Source organism: Triturus cristatus, chromosome 8 (assembly GCF_964204655.1).
Source record: "Triturus cristatus chromosome 8, aTriCri1.1, whole genome shotgun sequence".
In the NCBI taxonomy this organism is placed as follows: domain Eukaryota; kingdom Metazoa; phylum Chordata; class Amphibia; order Caudata; family Salamandridae; genus Triturus; species Triturus cristatus.
This window is the reverse complement of record NC_140591.1, coordinates 1,551,984,949-1,552,003,928: the sequence shown is the minus strand read 5'-3', so window position 1 is coordinate 1,552,003,928 and position 18,980 is coordinate 1,551,984,949. Positions and strand designations below refer to the sequence as shown.

At 49.2% G+C, this 18,980-nt stretch overlaps 1 protein-coding gene across 7 annotated transcripts in view; it reads left to right on the top strand.

Moving 5' to 3' along the window:
- The window catches only part of NUP98 (nucleoporin 98 and 96 precursor), a 791,668-nt gene that overhangs the window by 495,741 nt on the left and 276,947 nt on the right, over positions 1-18,980 (top strand). The window lies entirely within an intron of this gene.

The window sequence follows — 18,980 nt, the reverse complement described above, 5'->3', positions numbered from 1 at the left end:
GTCCCGTTGTGAGGTCTTACAGTATTATAGCAGTATGTCTCAGCCTGTGTACACTTTCCCACCGGGGAGCAACAGTTTTTACCACTAATCTAATCAAACTCCCCCAACACCCTCCCGATCCCCCCCCACCCCCCCAACATTGAGGCGTCCGAACAGATCTTCTCCAATAATGCCAATCCCGATGTCTACCAGCTTAAGCGGTCTACCCGTACTCCACCCTATGCTACCTGCCAGTCCCAGGTCACCCCCGCATCAAGGTGCGATAGAGGTAGTTCCAGAGCAGGAAAGGGGTCAGGGATGCTACTCCTGGCATTTCCTGATTCTGAAGAAGGATGGCAGGCTACGTCCAATCCTGGACCTCAGGATCTTGAACCTTTTTCTGAAACAGGAGAATTTCAAGATGCTTACCCTTGCGCAGGTTCTTCAAGCGCTGCAAGAGGAGGACTGGATGGTGTCGATCAACTTGCAGAATGCGTATTTCCACATCCCTATCCTGAAGTATCACAGGAAGTATCTCCGTTTTACGGTAGGGTCGCAACATTATCAGTTTGCGGTCCTTCCATTTGGTCTTACTACTGCACCTCCAGTCTTCACCAAGGTGATGGCAATGGTGGCTGCCCATCTCAGAAGGTCGGGATTCCAGTTTTCTCCTATCTGGACGACTGGCTGATCAAAGTGGAGTCGCCAGAGAAGGTGCTTCATCTGCAGGATACAACTCAGCTGTTGTACAAATTGGGTTTCTCGATAAACATGCCCAAATCTCACCTGGTGCCCTCTCAGCGCAACCTGTTCATAGCGGCGGTACTGGACACTACTGTGTGCCAAGCATTCCCTCCCCCTCAAAGGATTCTCGACATACAGGAAATGATTCCCTTGTTTTACAATGGAGCGGTCGTTCCAGTCCTGAAGGTCCTTCGTCTGCTCGGTCTGTTTGCTTCCTGCATTCTGTTGGTCAACCGTGCACGCTGGCACATGAGGGCGCTCCAGTGGTGCCTCCGCAGGCAGAGGTATCCGCACAACAGAGATCTCAGGGAGTCTGTGAGGATCTCCAGAGAAGCTGCAGCGGATCTGTCTTGGTGGAGCGTGGAGGGCAGTCTATCTCAAGGAAAGCCCTTCCATCTTCATCCATCGGTGGCCACGGTGATAACGGATGCATCCACTTTAGGGCGGGGTGCTCATCTGGGGGATCTGGAGATCAAGGGTCTCCAGAGGAAAGGTTGCTTCACATCAACCTTCTGTCCTCTGTTTGTTGAATTGTCTTTGCAATTTATAATTTGCACACTTATAAAGTAAGTTTCTCTCAATTAATTTGAAAATTAAAAAAAAGGATAAACATCTTTATTTGTTTTGCATCGTAATTTATGCATGGTCTAGATAGAGTGGTTCTTGTTTCAAAAATTGACTTAGATGCATTAGTTAAAAGATTATAGGTATAGCAGATCGTTTTGTGTTTACTTTTGATTTATCCCCTGCTGCTCTACCTCTATTGTCTTAGGGGTTCCCCTTTTGTAGTGGGGTCCCCGTTTGAGCCTCTTCATAGCTGTCCTTTGAGGCTGTTGTCCTTTAAGGTGGTCTTTCTTGTGGCCATAACCTCGGCAAGGAGGGTGAGTGAGCTTCAAGCTCTTAGTTCTAAACCCCCTTTTTTAACATTGCATGCTGAAAGGATGGTTCTCAGGACCAGGCTGCTCTTCTACCTAAAGTAGTTACTCCTTTTCATTCGGGGCAGTCTATTACTCTCCCTGTTTTTTATCCACCTCCAAAGAGGAGGAAAGACTCCATCGCCTGGATCCAAAGAGGGCTGTGAGTTTTTATTTGGACAGAACGAAAGACTTTCGTCTGGACGATCAGCTCTTCGTGGGCTGTGTTGGTCATTCGAAAGGAAGAGCGGTGCACAAGCGCACTTTATCGAGATGGATTATCCTTGCCATCAAGATCTGCTACGCCCTGGCTGGTAAGACTCCTTCTGAGGGTATTAGAGCTCATTCGACTAGAGCAAAATCGTCTACATCTGCTTTGGCCAGGAGTGTTCCTATAGCAGATATTTGTAAAGCCGCGACTTGGGGCTCCCTCCATACTTTCGCAAAGCATTATTGCTTGGACTCTGAGATGTGGAGGGAGGGCCACTTTGCGCGCTCTGTCTTGCAAGACTTTCTGGTATAGGAAGGTGGACACCCTCCTCCGGGAGTGGGGACTGCTGTGGGAATCTATTCACAAGGTGAGGAATCCACTGGCAGATGTATCCATCAGAAGAACAAGTTACTTACCTTCGGTAACGCTTTTTCTGTTGGATACAGTATCTGCCTGTGGATTCCTCACTGGCCCACCCGCCTCCCCGTTGTCCACCTTTGTATACCCTAAAAGTTGTCTTGCTTGATGTTATACTTTCTTGTATATTGGTAGGAAATGCTTGTTTTATTTAGCTTTCCTTTTCTTTGTATACTATGTATTTTTTATTGTATATTGTATACTGTGTATACTTTGAGTCTGTCGTTGGTCCACCTGTGCGCCTCGGAGTCACGGAATAAATGGGTGGAACTGACGTCCTCACGCCGACGTGGCTCTCTTATGGCTCCGGTGACGTCATACGGAGTCGCGAGCGGAGCCGATGCATCATGACGTCGTCCACGTCAGCATAGAGAGCTGGGGAAAAAAGTTCCGTGGAATGCTGGCGCAGAGGATATTCACAAGGTGAGGAATCCACAGGGAGATACTGTATCCACCAGAAAAAGCGTTACCGAAGATAAGTAACTTGTTTTTCTTGACCATTCATGCTGAAAGAATGGTTCTCGGGACCAGGGCTGCTTTTCTGCCTAAGGTGGTCACTCCTTTCCATCTGGGGCAGTCCATTACCCTTCCTACCTTCTATCCTCCCCCTCACCCTTCCAAGGAGGAGGAACGACTTCACTGCTTGGACCCTAAGAGGGCGGTGAGCTTTTACTTCAATAGGACTAAAGACTTTCGAGTGGATGACCAGCTCTTCGTGGGCTTTGTTGGCTGCAGGAAAGGCAGAGCGGTGCGCAAGTGCACCCTATCGAGATGGATTATCTTGTGCATCAAGATATGTTACTCTTTGGCCAGTAAGGAACCTCCAGAGGGTATAAGGGCTCATTCTACCAGGGCAAAGTCTTCTACATCTGCCTTATCTAGAGGTGTTCCTGTGGAGGACATTTGTATAGCGGCAACGTGGGCCTCCCTCCACACTTTCGCAAAGCATTACTGCTTGGATTCCGAAGTGAGGAGGGACGGTCACTTTGCTCGTTCCGTCCTTCAGGACTTTCTGGTATAGAAGGGTGGATACCCTCCTCCGGGAGTGGGAGTGCTGTGGGAATCTTTTCACAAGGTGAGGGATCCACTGGCAGATGTATCCATCAGAAGAACAAGTTAACTACCTTCGGTAACGCTTTTTCTGGTGGATACAGTATCTGCCTGTGGATTCCTCACTGACCCACCCGCCTCCCCATTGTCCACCCTTGTATACCTACAATAGTGATGATGTTTCAAAATTCATTTATTACTGTCAAAGGAAGCGTGCTTTTTCTTTTGCCTTCCTGTATTATCTTCACACTGTGTGTTTTGTATATTATGTACTGTGTATACTGTATATATATATATTGCTGTCAGTCCATCCGTGTGCCTCAAAGGCACGGGAAAAAGGGCGGAACTGACGTCATCACGCCGATGAGGTCCTCTTATGGATCCAGTGACGTCAGCAGAGCCGTGAGTGGAGCTGTGCTTCTGTGACGTCGTCCTCGTCGGCGTAGAGAGCTACAAAAGTTTCCGAATGTTGCTGGCGCAGGGTATATTCACAAGGTGAGGCATCCACAGGCAGATACTGTATCCACCAGAAAAAGGATTACTGAAGGCAAATAACTTGTTTATCCTGCACGTCTGGTGCACCGCCTGGTTGTGGCGGTTCTTTTACAAACTGCACCCTGTTTGCTGCTCTGCGGCCTGTTTCCTATTGCAGCTATGCGGCCTGCTTATTGTTCCTTTTTGGTGCACCTGCACCTTCTGGACCTCCAAGCTACTGGGTTAGCAGAGGTGGTCTGTCATACCTGGGGCTGCTTATCCTATCCTATAGCAGTGTCCTTAATACCTCCTTTTGGTGGCTGCTTTTCCTATAGCAGTGTCCTTAATCCCTGCTTTTTCCGTATGGGTATTTCCAAGCTTTGCTTAGGGTTCATGCTGTACACTCTCCGAGGGGTGTCTTTTTCCTTGGATGTTTGCTCCTTCGATTCGGGGACCTTTACCTCTGGCCTCACTTTTGCCAGGGTTGTGCCTCGTTTTTCTCCCACTCTGTCTTGCGGGGGACTCTTGTAGGGTCACGTTTTCATTGTTTCAACATTTTCCCTCCTGCTCTGGCTCCCCTCAGCGCTCATACCAGACTGGTTTGTGCAGGCTCTCTCCTTCATACAGTGTCCGTGGGTCCTGCCCTGGTCTACTTATATCGCCAGTTCCTAAAGTGTCCGGCTGCCTGGTGCCCTTTTTCGGCTGCTGCCTTCTTGCAGGTTGGTGCCTCTGGGCTGCTCTGCTACCCTACACGAAGTCCTTGCGTCCTTTTTATGGCTCCAGTGTCCACATAACGTGCTTGGGTTCCTTCCTGTCTTTGCTCTGGTTGGTAACGCCCCACTGCTTGTAATCTGCCTTCACATATTATGGCACCATCGCCTGGTCCTGGCGTGTCTTCTAACTTCCGTGCTACCGGTATCTTGCGCCATAAATTGGCATTTTGCCACTTATGTCGCTCCTGTCTTACTGGTGCCGGTTTCCACAGAGCTCCTTTTCGCTCTTGTGCTCTTTACGCCGGTATGCGAGGTCTCTGTCCTACCGCCTGTTGTCTCTCATGACTTGGCAGCCATCTGCATCTACAAAACTCACCATATCTGGGAAATGGTTTCTTCTCCATGCTGGCGCTATTTGGGTAAGTGGCAACCTATTGCCTCTGCTGTCCCATGTGTAGTTGCGGGTACAAGTTCCTCGGTGTTCTTTCACACAGTTTTCTTGGACGTCCTGTACTTGTTTAGGCTTTTGTCGCCACTTCAGATCCTGGAGATCTTTCCCCACTCTGGGTGGGTTCATCTCCCTCTTTCAAGTCCTTACCTTTCACTTAGCCTCTACTCACTTTCCATAACTGGGTTCTTTCCTGCTGTTTGTGACCGCTTCTATTGCCTTTGCCGTCCCACTGCTTCCGCTCCCTTTAGAGCATCATGCTCTGGTGGTTACCTGCACTCTGTCCTCCTTAAAGTGTTAAGTCACCTATGGACAGTTAAGTTCTTTCTAGAACTTCATGGGATTCAGTCGCAGACCCGCCTCTTCTGTGGGTATGGCTTTGGTAACTATTCTAAGTTAAGGAATATGTGGCTAGACTCCTATCAGATGAACAAGTTACTTATCTTCGGTAATGATGTATCGGGTAGAGACATTGTCTAGCCCCAGATTCCTTAACGCCAACCCGTCCTCCCCGCTCTGCGAGGAACTTTTCAGGTTGGGGCCTTCTATACTCACCTCCCTTAAGGTGGCTTGCCCTTTTGCACAGTGTCGTACTCTCTTCACTCTAACAGACAGCTTCATTCTGTTTTTCAAATCCACTCCGCCCCTCAGGAGTAAGCGGCATGTTCATGCATCATGTGTTCTTCCCAACCATCAGCCCGAATTCTACGGTGTGGCATCCGTTTCCGGATTTTTCCCACCTTCCCTCTCTCCCCTTCTCCATTGCCTCAGGGTCTTTGCCACCACTGCCCCATTTTACTTCAGATCTGTGGTTCTGTACATTTGTTTTTAAATTTGGTTTGGGACGTCTTTCTGGTGACGTCTTATGGTGTACTTTCTTTACTCCTCGGTTCCACACTTGTTCAGCTTCATGTTTTTCCATTCTGGATGCAGCATTCTAATCTCTGCCAGGCTGTTTTCCACATCCTTGTCTTCCTTTCACATTGATTGAACGTTCGCTTTTGCAGGGTGGCTTTTCGGAGCTCTGCTCTCTCGCCTGTCCATTTCTTCAATTTTTTCATCATATTGCACAATGTTCCCACATTCTCAGTTTTTTGGTACTGGCTCCGCGTTATAACGCGGAAAAGTTTCTCAGACGAAAACTGACGTGAGAGCGCCAGGAGGGGCATATATGGCTCCACTGATGTCATGTCCGGTGACAACGTCAGGGTGGAGCCGGACGGCGCCGCCCCTTGGCACGCAGAGGTGCTGCTGCAGGAAAAGTTTTCCGGATCCAGTCTGACGCCTGGGGATATTCTAAGTTAAGGAATCTGCGGCGTGACAAAGTTTCTACCAGATAAATCGTTACAGAATGTAAGTAATCCACCAGATTGGTAAACCACCAGCAGTGTTTACCCTTATCACCAGTTAAATCCAATACAGTGTCCCACCGTGTTCTTCTGGTGCCTGCTGAAGCCACCCTTTCCCCCCATTACTCTTACGGTTGCCCCAGCAATAGCACCTTATCTGCTACGTGCTCTGGCGTCTGACTCCAATTCCAGCACCATCCCTGATTTCTGGCTCTGATCAAAGCTCTTCCTTGTAAGCGAAGGCTGTACTTATGCTTTCCAGAATTGAGGTGCATTAGGTAGCAGAAGAGGCCAGGTACAGGAAAGGCACCTAACCTAGCCTGGGTCAAGGTAATATGAACGCCACTGCAGCGTAAACTATGGCTGTGGCGTAGCTCTACAAGGTTTGCTTACCCACCTACAGGTGACATGGGTGAACTTGGTTCAGTGCACCAGCACTGAATGTGAAAGGCAGGCTATTTGAGTCCCACATTGTTCAAGTGCCTTTGGGTAACTAACATTCCCTAAACCAGGATCTGGGCACCATGGTACCAGAAACAAACCTATTTTGCTCTTTACAATATCTCTCACACGCACACGGTTTTAAGAAAAAAAGGCACTTAACTAAAAGTATTTATTGTGACGCAGTGAACCTGTTTCCCCCCCACATCTTAAACCATACAGAATATCATAAAAATAGCAAATAGGCATGTTGGGAACAAGAATAAAATGAACGTTTGACAATAAACGATATTTAAAAAATAACACCCTAAAAACCTACATCTGAAAGAAACTCGTTAGATTCCTCACCGTAGAATATCCCCCGGGCGTCAGGCTGGATCCGGGAAGATTTTTCGTCAGCAATACCCTTGGGCGTCGTCTGCGGCTCCGCGTCCTGCGTCGTGATCGCCGGGATGACGTTGGCAGAGTACTTGGACACCACCCTTGCGTGCTGAAGTCAGTTCTTATTTCCGCGCCAGTAAGCGCTGATCCGGGAAGAGCATACCCTTTTAGTCATTTTGACTAAACTTTTTTGAACTCTTTTTGGTTCCATTCTTCGTCGACCTCGACTCTGGTGCTGATAGGGATGCCTGGCTTCAAAGCTTGTGACTCCTGTCACCGACTGATGTCGGTCACGGACCACCACCGCTGGTGCCTCCATTGCCTCGGGACAGACCACGATGCCTCGACTGCCGGGCCTTGATTCGAAGGCTAGGTGGGGCGCGGTCACGCAAGCTGCTCTAGTTCCGGCAGTCGGCGCCGCGCCCTCAAGGTCCCGGTCGAGGAGGAGGTCGAGGAGCCGCAGCCATCACCGCTCGTCGGGGTCCAAGTCTTTGCGGTCCGGTAAGTCGAAGCACAGCAAGAAGTCGAAGAGACATCGCTCTTCGGGCTCCCCTCGCTGGTCGCGCGACAAAGCTTAGTGTTCGGGTGGCACCACCCACGCGGCTTCGTCGGAGCCGCAGGAGTCCCGTCAGACGCTATACCCTCCGGTCCCTGGGTCTGACGCGACTCCGGCGGAGGTCAGTGCCTTCCTCATGGCCATGAGGAACCTGGCCCTGCCGTCGACGCCTACCGGCGCGCCTTCGGGCCCCGCAGGCTCGACTGGGAGGCCTAGCGAGCCGGCGGCTCCGGCTAGGTGCCGTTGTCTACTCCGCTCCCGATGCCGCAGGTCCCCGAGAGATCCTGGCCTGGATCTCTGTCGACCTCACGGCCCCTCCACCGGCGCCGACTCCTCCGGTGCCACCCCGGTTTAGTCCCGGACCGTGCCCGGTGTCGGAGCGGCGCCACCCGGTGCTGCACCCGACACTGATGGGTGGCAATTTCATCTTTCGCCCGGCTCCGATCATTCTACCTGTATACCAGGAATCGGATGATGGCGACGACTGGGAGGGGTCTGAGGACCCTCTGTCCAGGCAGGGCTAGTTATCTCAGCACTGGGCAGACGAACTGGGGGATGCCAGTGGTCTTGATACCTCCACTGACACTGGCTTCATCTCTCCTCCGACCGTGGCTTCGGAGGAAGGTGCTACATTTTCTGTGGTGCTGCGCAAGGCGGCTGAAGCCCTCGGGCTGGAGCTGCCTGCTGTGGCAGTGAGGACTAATCTCCTCACTGAAGTGCTCCAACTGTCAGCCAGCTCCTCGGAGCCTATGCTGCAGTTTAATGAAGCACTGATTGACGTTCTGAAGGGCACCTGGTCCAAGCCCTCCACAGTCCCTCCTGTGGACCGGAACGTGGCCCGGCGCCACCGCCCTGCACCGGGCGACCCCCCCCCACTTTTCTGTCCATGCACCCCACGCCCGAGAGCCTGGTTATCCAGGCATCTACCTCCCAAACCTCCTTCCCGTCCGCTCCCCCGGATCGGGAATCCAAAAGGTTAGAGCAGTTTGGGAAGAAACTGTTCTCCTCTTAGTTTGGGGTTGCTGTCTATCAACACCACGTGCCTTTGGGAACGTTACTCCCACTGCCTGTGGGATATGGTGGAGGACGTGCTGCCCCAGTGTCCGGAGGAGGCCCGGACATGGCTCGCCCAGGCTCTTGCAGAGGGGCGGGATGCGGCACGGCATGCAATCCGATGTAAACTGGACACAACGGACTCGCTGGGCAGGGCAATGTCGACCACGGTGGCGCTTCGTCGCCACGCCTGGCTCCGGTCCACGAGTTTTTCCGGGGTTGTCCAGAGCACCCTCATGGACATGCCCTTTGATGGCAGTCGCCTTTTTGGCGACAAAGCGGATAGTGCGCTGGAGCGCTTTAAGGACTCCGGGGCTAATGCCAAGTCCTTGGGCCTCTCGGCCCTGCGCCCGTAAACTTCCGCTTTTCGTCCCTTTCGTGGCCAAGGAAGGGACGCTCCCCTCACGTCCGCCTAGCCACCGGCTGCAGAACCAACCTCCACGCGGACGTGGATTCCGCCGAGGCGGTACAGGGGGACAACGTGCCGGTCCGTCCACATCTTCCCCAGCAGCTTCCGCCTCAAAGCCCTCCTAGTCCAAGCTTTCAGGCCCATTCCACGCCAGCGGGAGGCAGAGTTCGCCATCACCTACTCCACTGGCGTACCATCACATCGGACAGGTGGGTGCTGCAAATCTTCCGAAGGAGCTACTCCCTGCCCTTCGAGGCGACCCCTCCAGCCATGCCACCGCAGTGCCACCGAATTTCGGGGGATCATTTGCAACTTCTGCAGGAGGAAGTTACGGCCCTCTTGGCCAAGGGGGCCATCTAGCGCGTTCCTGGGCCAGAAGTAGGTAGTGGTTATTCCCACTACTTTCTGGTTCCCTAGAAGGGCAAAGGGAGCCTACGCCCTATCTTGGACCTCAGGCGCGTCAACTCCTTCATCCGGAAGGAGAAGTTCAAGATGCTGACAATAGCTCAGGTTCTGGCTGCCCTAGACCCTGAATAGATACTGGATGGTAGCGTTGGACTTGCAGGACGCATATTTTCACATCCCCGTCCTGCCGACCTACCGGTGTTACCTGCGGTTCACTGTAGGCCACGAGCACTTCCAAATTACCGTGCTCCCCTTCGGCCTCACCAGTGCCCGTGATGGCGGTGGTCGCAGCTCATCTGCGCAGATTAGAGGTTCTAGTCTTCCCCCCCCCCCCCCCCCCCCCCTATCTCGACGACTGGTTGTTGAAGGCGGGCTCGCCCCAGCAAGTCGTCTCCCACCTCCAGACTACGGCCGACCTCCTGCATTAGCTGGGGTCCTTGATCAACGTGCCGAAGTCACATCTGAGTCCCTCCCAGCAGCTCCTCTTCATCGGAGCGGTTCTGGACTCTGCGCAGTTTCGGGTTTATCCTCCCAAACAGCGGGTTCGAGATATTCAGGCTCTGATTCCGTTCTTTCAGCCTTTATCCCGAGTTTCGGTGAGGATGGTCCTACGGCTGCTGGGTCTGATGGCCTCCTGCATCCTTCTGGTACATCACGCCAGGTGGCCGATGCGGGCTCTGCAGTGGGACCTGAAGTTCCAGTGGGCTCAACATCAGGGCAACCTGTCCGACCATGTCCTGATCTCGGATGGCACTGCAAGACTGTTGCAGTGGTGGCTCATGGACTGCGATTGGGTCAGCGGCAGATCCATCTCCCTACCCCAACCGAAGCACATAGTGGTGACGGATGCGTCCCTCCTGGGATGTGGGGGCCACATGGGAGAGACGGAGATCAGATGCCTCTGGTCTCCGGCGGAGTCCCGGCTCCATATCAACCTATTGGAGCTGCGGGCAATCCGGCTTGCACTGAAGGCATTCCTTCCATCTGTCCGGGGAAGTGTAGTGCAGGTATTCACGAACAGCAGCACCGCCATGTGGTATTGAAACAAGCAGGGCGGGGTGGGGTCGTGGACCCTTTGTCCGGAGGCTCTACGCCTCTGGACAATCTGGAACATAAGGGCATCACCCTGGCGGTTAAACACCTTGCGGGTTCTCTGAACGCCAGGGCAGACTAACTCAGCTGCCGGTGCATGATGGATCACGAATGGCGTCTGAACTCTGACGTGACGCAAGGCCTCTTTCGGCAATGGGGAGAGCCTTGGTTAGATCTATTCGCCACCAAAGAGAACGCGCAATGTCATCAGTTCTGCGCGTTGGAATTTCCAAGGCGGCACTCGCTCGGAGACGCTTTTCGTCGCGAGTGGAGTTGCTTTCTGTTATACGCCTTTCCGCCTATACCACTTCTGCCCAGAGTGCTGAAGATTATCAGAAGCAGCCGGGCCCAAGTCATCCTGTGGCTCCGGATTGGGCTCAAAGATACTGGTATCCCGAGCTACTCAGTCTGTCAATCGATCCCCTGATTAGACTGCCTCTTCAGGATGACCTTCTGTCGCAGCAGCAGGGGACGGTCCTCCACCCGAACCTGTCCAGCCTCCACCTCCATGCGTGAGCGGCGACAGTTGATGCCATTTGACTTGCCTCCAGAAGTCTGTGATGTCATTCTGGCAGCCAGGCGTCCCTCCACTAAAACTGTATACGCCTGCAGGTGGAACAAATTTTTGGCATGGTGCACAGCAAAGGCTGTGGATCCCCTTTCCGCCCCTCTTTCTGAGGTTCTCCTCTTCCTTCTTTGACTGGCCCAGCAGGGCTCTGCTCTGGGTACCATCAAGGGTGATCTTTCTGCTGTTTCCACCTTCTTACGGCTTTCTGATCAGCCTTCTCTTTTCAAGTCCCTTGTTGTAAATAGATTCTTGAAAGGCATTACTCACATGTTTTCTCCTGTCCCCTTTGTAATGCCTCAGTGGGACTTGAATCTGGTCTTAACCTATCTGATGTGCGCTCCTTTTGAGCCACTTCATAACTGTCCTCTTCATCTTCTGACTCTCAAGACTGCTTTCCTGGTTGCCATCACCTCTGCCAGAAGAGTGAGTGAGCTCCAGACTCTTTATTCCAAACCTCCTTTCCTCTGTCCATCCGGGCAAGGTTGTTCTGAGGACTCTCCCTTCTTTGCTTCCTAAGGTGGTTACTGTCTTTCACATCGGGCAGTCTGTTACTTTGCCCACCTTCTTTCTGCCTCTGCATCCCTCGAAAGAGGAAGAGAGGCTCCACCGTCAGGACCCAAAACGTGCTCTCTCCTTCTACCTGGACTGCACAAAACAGTTCTGGGTGGACGACCAACTCTTCATTGGCTACATGGGCGCTAAGTAGGGGCGGGCAGTGCACAAGCCAACCATCTCTCGGTGGGTCGTTTAGTGCATAAAGGCCTGTTATTCCTTGGCTAAGAAGGAACCTCCAGTGGGGCTGATGGCCCATTCCACTCGAGCCACAGCGGCTACTACTGCCTTGGGACGAGGAGTCCCTCTGCAGGACATTTGTCAGGCAGCAACGTGGGCCTCGCTGCACACGTTTGCCAAGCATTACTACCTGAACAGCCAAGTCCGGAGAAACGGCTTCTTTGGCTTTTCTGATCTCCAGGACTTCCTGGTGTCATCTTGGTTCGCAGACCCCTAAATCTGTATATCAACTCAGATCATTTCCATATGATCACTCTTCAACAAGTGCTCCCACTAAGATTTCCTTACCACACTAGATCTCAAGGACGCCTACTTCCACATTCCCATACATCCTGCCCACAGGAAGTATTTAAGGTTTGTGGTGGACGTACAACACTACCAGTTTACAGTCCTTCTATTCGGGGTAACAACCGCACCCAGAGCATTCACAAAATGCCTAGCAGTAGTAGCAGCACATCTCAGAAGGCAACAAATTAATGTCTTCCCGTATCTAGACAACTGGCTAATAAAAGCCAAGTCATTCAACAAGTGTGTTCTACACACTCACCAAACCATCCAAATCTTATACAACTTGGGATTCACAATAAACTATCCCAAATCTCATCTCCAACCCTCTCACATACATCAGTATCTAGGAGCCACCATAAACACCTCCACAGCCCTAGCATATCTCAAGCCAGGATAGCCAATATACAAGCTCTTATCGCAAAATTCCAAATCCAACACTCTTCCAGCAAGAGTGTTCATGCAACTCATAGCATGATGGCGTCATGCATCTTCATTGTGCCTTATGCCAGACTTCAAATGCGCCCCTTGCAAGAATGTCTAGCACGTCAGTGGAACCAGGCTCACAGACAACTTACGGATCTGGTGTGGGTGGACAGCCGCGCACATCGCTCTCTCAAATGGTGGAACATAACAAACCTGTCCAGAGGGCGGCTGTTCCTAGAGCCTCTTCCACAGATAGTGCTGACAACGGACGCATCGCTCACAGGATGGGGAGCCCATCTCCTCGGCCACACCACTCAGGGCAAATGGACCACTCAACAACAAATGCTCCATATCAATTACCTGGAACTGCTAGCAGTGTTCCTAGCACTAAAATCATTCCAACTACATCTCCAGAACAAAACTGTCCTCATACAGACAGACAACATGACAGCCATGTATTACATACAGAAACAAGGAGGCACACATTCTCTCCAGCTGTCCCAGCTCGCACAGAACATTTGGAGATGGGCCATTCCCCAGAAAATATACCTACTTGCAGAACACCTTCCAGGGGTTCACAATCAGATTGCGATCTGTTAAGTCGACAGACTCAACAGATCCACGAATGGAAACTACATCCCCAAGTCCTAAGACCCTTTTTCCAACAATGGGGCCAACCAGACATAGATCTGTTCGCCACACACAAACGCAAAATGCCCAACCTTCGCCGCCAGGTTTCCCCACCCGGAGTCAAAGGGCAATGCGATATGGATGAAGTGGTCAGGCAGATTTGCGTACGCTTTTCCGCCTCTCCCACTCATTCCATTAGTGGTACGCAAGCTCAGGCAACAGTCTCTCAAACTGATCTTAGTAGCTCCCACATGGGCACGCCAACCGTGGTTCCCAACATTACTGGAACTCTTGCTAGTGCCACATCAAAAACTGCACCTCTCTCCGTCCTTATTAACCCAGAACCATGGAGAAATCAGACACCCAGATCCAGGTCAACTGAACCTGCCAATCTGGCTCCTGAAGTCCTAGAGTTCGGTTATCGCAACCTACCACCAGACTGCATGAATATTATAAGAGATGCCAGAAGACCTACCACTAGAGCCTGCTACGCTGTGAAATGGAAAAGATTTGCCATTTACTGCACTAACAATCCTATAAACCCACTGGAGGCATCCATCCAGGACATCATTTGCTACTTACTGCACTTGCAAAGATGTAATTTGGCATACTCATCCATACGTCTCCACCTAGCAGCATTAGTAGCCTACTTTCAAAATAGACAACACTTGTCACTCTTTAGAGTACCTGCGATCAAAGCCTTCATGGAAGGACTACAAATAATTATTCCTCCCAGATTGCCACCCTCTCCAGTGTGGAATCTAAACATTGTTCTTACAAGGCTCATGAGACCCCAATTGGACCTCTGCATAAATGCGAACTACAGTTCCCCACATGGAAAGTGGCTTTCCTTATCGCTATCACATCCCTCAGAAGGGTATGTGAGATCCAGGCTTTAACCATACAAGAACCATTCTTACAATTACACCGTAACAAAGTGGTTCTTAGAACAAATCCGAAATTCATTCCAAAAGTCATATCTCCGTTCCATCTTAACCAATCAATAGTTACCAGTCTTCTTCCCAAATCCAGACTCGGTAGCTGAAAGAGCTCTTCCTACCGTAGACATTAAAAGAGCCCTTCTCGACTACATTGACAGAACCAAATCATTCCGCAAAACAAAACAATTGTTCGTCGCTTTCTCTCCACCACATAAAGGCAACCCAAATCTGGGATAGCTAGGTGGATAGTTAAATGTATGCAAATATGCTACCACAAGGCTAAACACACACTAACAGTTCCCCCTAGAGCGCATTCCACAAGCAAAATAGGGGCTTCCATGGCGTTCTTAGGAAACATTCCCTTAGAAGATATTTGTAAGGCAGCCACATGGTCTACAACACACACCTTTACCAATCACTACTGTGTTGATGTACAAGCAAAGCAACAATCTTCTGTGGGTCAGGCTGTCCTTAAAACTTTATTTCAAACTGCTGCAACCAATACAGGTGACCACCGCTAGGGGAGACACTGCTATATAGTCTATCCTAAGTGTGTGATCTGCAGCTCATATGCCTCGAACGGAATATGCTACTTACCAGTATGCATCTGTTCTTGGCATGTAGAGCTGCAGAGTCACACACGCCCACCCACCTCCCCGGGACCTGTATCTGTTCCAACATTGTCTTACTTAGACATCACACATGGACCTCTCTTTTCTACAAACTCCATTTCCCATCATGGCGAAAAACAATCTAACAATGGAGTTGATGCCCATGCGCACTGTCGTCCAAGGGAGGAGTCACCTATCTCGTGACCAAAGACTTCTTCCGAAGACCACAACAACCTGCAAGCATCCGAGCCCAACAACAGATGGCGATCTACTATCCTAAGTGTGTGACTCTGCAGCTCTACATGCCAAGAACAGATGCATACTGGTAAAGAGCATATTTCTTTCCCTACTTTCTTTTCCGAATCTTCCAACTCGGCAGAGAAATCTCTCCATTCTCTTGGATATATCAAGGGTGTTAAAATTCTGTTTGGACAACACTAGTGACATAGAAAATCACATAGGCTTTTCATCAATTATGGACCAGTAAGAACTGGTTTGCCCTCTGCAAAACAATCCATATCAAGATGGAAAGTTTCTTGTATTGTTTTTGCATTTCAGTTGGAGAAGAAACCTTGGCCTGGTAGGCCAAAAGATCATTCTACTTGAGGTAAATATGCTTCTATAGCCCTTCTTAGTAATGTCCCCATTGCAGTTATTTTCAAAGCTGCGACCTGGAGGTCTGTACATACTTTCACTAGGCATTGTCTAGATTCAGACTCCAGGGAAGATACTCAAATAGGGCCGGCTTGGTTGAGGAATCATTTTGCGTAATTATTGGGTTGCTTCTATTTCTTGTGTGCTTCCTAAGGAATGGGCTTGCTATTATATTCAGTGCTTATGACTATTTTTGAGGATCCCCTGGAAGAGGACAAGTTACTTACCTGTAATCCTTGTTGTCTTTCTGAAGTATCCTCATCAAAGTCATAAGCAACCCTCCCTCCTCCCCGACAAATACTACAGTCCCCATTTTATTTTAACCAGGATTTTATATTGCCTTGTAAAAATTATCTGACTGTCACCTGTGGGCATGATGGGATAATGTGGGTACTAGGAGGTTCTTAATGGCCTGTTACATTAGCTGAATGTATTACTTGCAGCCTATTGGCTAATTCTGACTGTCATTTCTTTCATTTTAAAGAAAGCTTGTGAAAGGTTTGATATATCCACCTATATTCTATGGTGACTTATAGGAAAGTAAATGGTTTTGTTTCTTTTTAAAATAAAATGTCATCTTAGCCTGTTTATTGACTGCAATTGTTCAGTGTGAATATTTTTTAGATGCATTATATTGGTCCTCCGGTGTCCCTGCGTGTGTTTGATGAAGATACCCCTGCAAGAGAACTAGGATTACAGGTAAGTAACTTTTCCTTTTACTGAGACTGGATTCATAGTTACATTCCAGTATCAAAATCCCTGTGCTACCTTCATTTTGTAGCTCATGAGCCATATTGAATCCCCTATACTTATATATTTGGAAAATGTCTTTGAGCCATAAGAACAGGTCTGATCTGTGTAGAGCAGCTGGTATTTTTCCATGATGTCTTTAGCAAAGGATTACATTTATCTGTATAATATAAATCCTACATTCACATATTCCATCAAGGGGGAAGCTATAGACCCAAAACAAGAGCGTCCAATATTTCAGCTTCTGTGTCCTGCACAGTATTAACCAAAACAGCAGTCCTTTTGTTATTGAAATTCAATGGAGGGGAGTTCAAAAGGTCCTTTATTTAATAAATTAATCTCATGGTGCATAGGAACACACGTGAGCTAATCAGTAACTACAGTGCACATTCAGAATTGTATTTTGAGAAGCCGAAGAGCTTGTACAGGTAACCTCAAAAATGTATATGGAAATTCATGTTACAAAACAGTTGGATTGGGGAACATTTAACCAGAATGATGTGTGGGAATTGGCCTTATTGTTATTGCAGGACATCTCCCACACCTGGTCTCCGGATAGTGTTTCTGCCACCGGGGGGCGGGGGGAGGGGGTGTCAACATGGAGAGGTTGAGCCCCTACTCCCCTTCCATCCATAGTCTGCTGATCAATCTGTCAAAGCTACAACCAAAAGAATCTACATTTCCTCTTGCGATGAAATGGGTGTGTGGTAGGCCCCCAATGGGTGGGGAATGTAGAGTGTGAGTAGAGCGGAGTGAGAGACTGTCCTGCCTTAGGAGTGGGTGTGTGACCCAATTATATAAATAAAAAATCATTGGTATCTGAAACTTCTAGGATCAGATTCCTTACCATAGAACATTCCCCAGGCACCCGACTTAATCCTGAAACTTTTTTGGTGAGCAGTACCTCCGCTCACCTGGTAGGTGGCTTCGTTCGGCTACACGTGGCGTCTGTGCCGAAAGCGATGTGCAGGGTGCTTCTGTTGGCCCCCCAATCGCTCTTACATCCGTTTTGTTTGTGACCTTCCACGCCAGGAGCATGGAGCCACTATAAACACTGACCACTGGTGCATTAAGCTAGGGCCCTTAAAGGGGGAACAACACTTAACTCTGAAATCCGTACACACAGTAGTGCTGCCTGACAGGTAGCCAGGACAGGAACTCTGTGAGCTAAGACAGTGATCTCTGCCTTGGTTTGGTTGAGTGAGCTTACATCCTCAAAGAAGGTTGCTTGTTTAGCCAATGTGTAGCAGATCTTGATGCAAAGCATGATCCATCGTATCCACAAAGAGTTGATCGTCCAGCCGGAACTCTTTTGTGCAGTCAAGGTAGAATGACAGTGCTGTCCTGCTCACCGAAAGTTTATGGATCCATTCTGACACCTGGGGAGTATGCTAAGGTTAGGAATCTGTGGCTAGATAGTCTTTCAGATAAGGTGTTACCAATGGTAAGGAACCTGTTCATCTATTGGGCTTTCTGTGGGGATCCCTAAAGAGGGACCCACTCGGAATAGGTACTATTGGAAAGGAAACATTGTCCCCTTACCAGCAGTACTTCTTTTGTATTGAGCAATGCTTACTGATCTGGGCTGAGATAGCCCCTCCATCACTGACCAAAGTGAAAGCAGCAAGCACCTAATATTGCAGCATGCTTTCGTTTTGACAATGTTTGATGTCCGTGCGCTACATGTCAGTTTAGAAAAATATATATTCCTTGGACGCAAAGGAAACTCCTTAATCATGTCACCAGAACATTTCAAAAAGAATCCTTGTGAAAGCACTACGTTTTCACCGCATATGCAAAGGACAAGTCGTACACATCCTCTACATTGTGGAGGTAATGGGAAGGATGTTAATGTCTCATCTTATACATTAAAAAGGTAAGTTTTGTCTTGCGTCCACTTCGTCATCCAGTCAACACGCATCCTGGATCAAGCAAAAAACCTAGGTGTCACCCGGATTGTATATGAAATTTCATACTGTGGTTCTGTTGCTGTGTACATTGTCTTGCCATGAAGTTTGCCAAATAGAAAAGTTATAGGTCTTCAGAGTTCTTCTGTTAACTGCCTTTGCTGTCCTCTTAACTTCCTTTTGCCCCCATTTCAGCTACAATGGTTTTAATTATCAACCAACCAACTTTGCAATATCTAAATCTATGATAGTTTTTCTGTCCATTTTGTTATTTCTGGTTACTGTGCCTTTCATTGCTTACTGTAATTATATTGGATACATTAATAAAGTTTGATACTAAACACGTTACTATGCTTAGTAAATTCATTCAGTCTTGTTCAAAACCCACCTTACTTGATATAGCTAATCTGACACCACCTCTGCACATAAGCCCATTTACTTTCTTAGAAATGTAGGCTTGGTAGTTGGAGATGTGAAGGGAAGCAAGTGTGTTGGGGATAGTTGGCGGCATAGGGAAGAGCGTTTTGGGAGCGTTTGGAAAGAGAATGTTGTGCTTGGGGTCAAATGTCTTAGAAGTATACCTCTTCTTGAGTGGAGTAGTTTCTATTCAGGGAGAATTGTATTCATTAGTCTGGACTGAGGGTGCAGGCTAAGCACTGGGAAAACAGAAATGGCTGTGCTGAGTAACTTGTTTTTAGTATAGTTCTTTAAATGTTTTTGCACTGTATCTAACATGTTTTGCAGCAGCCACCCTGTTCTCACATTAATGTTAATGTCACT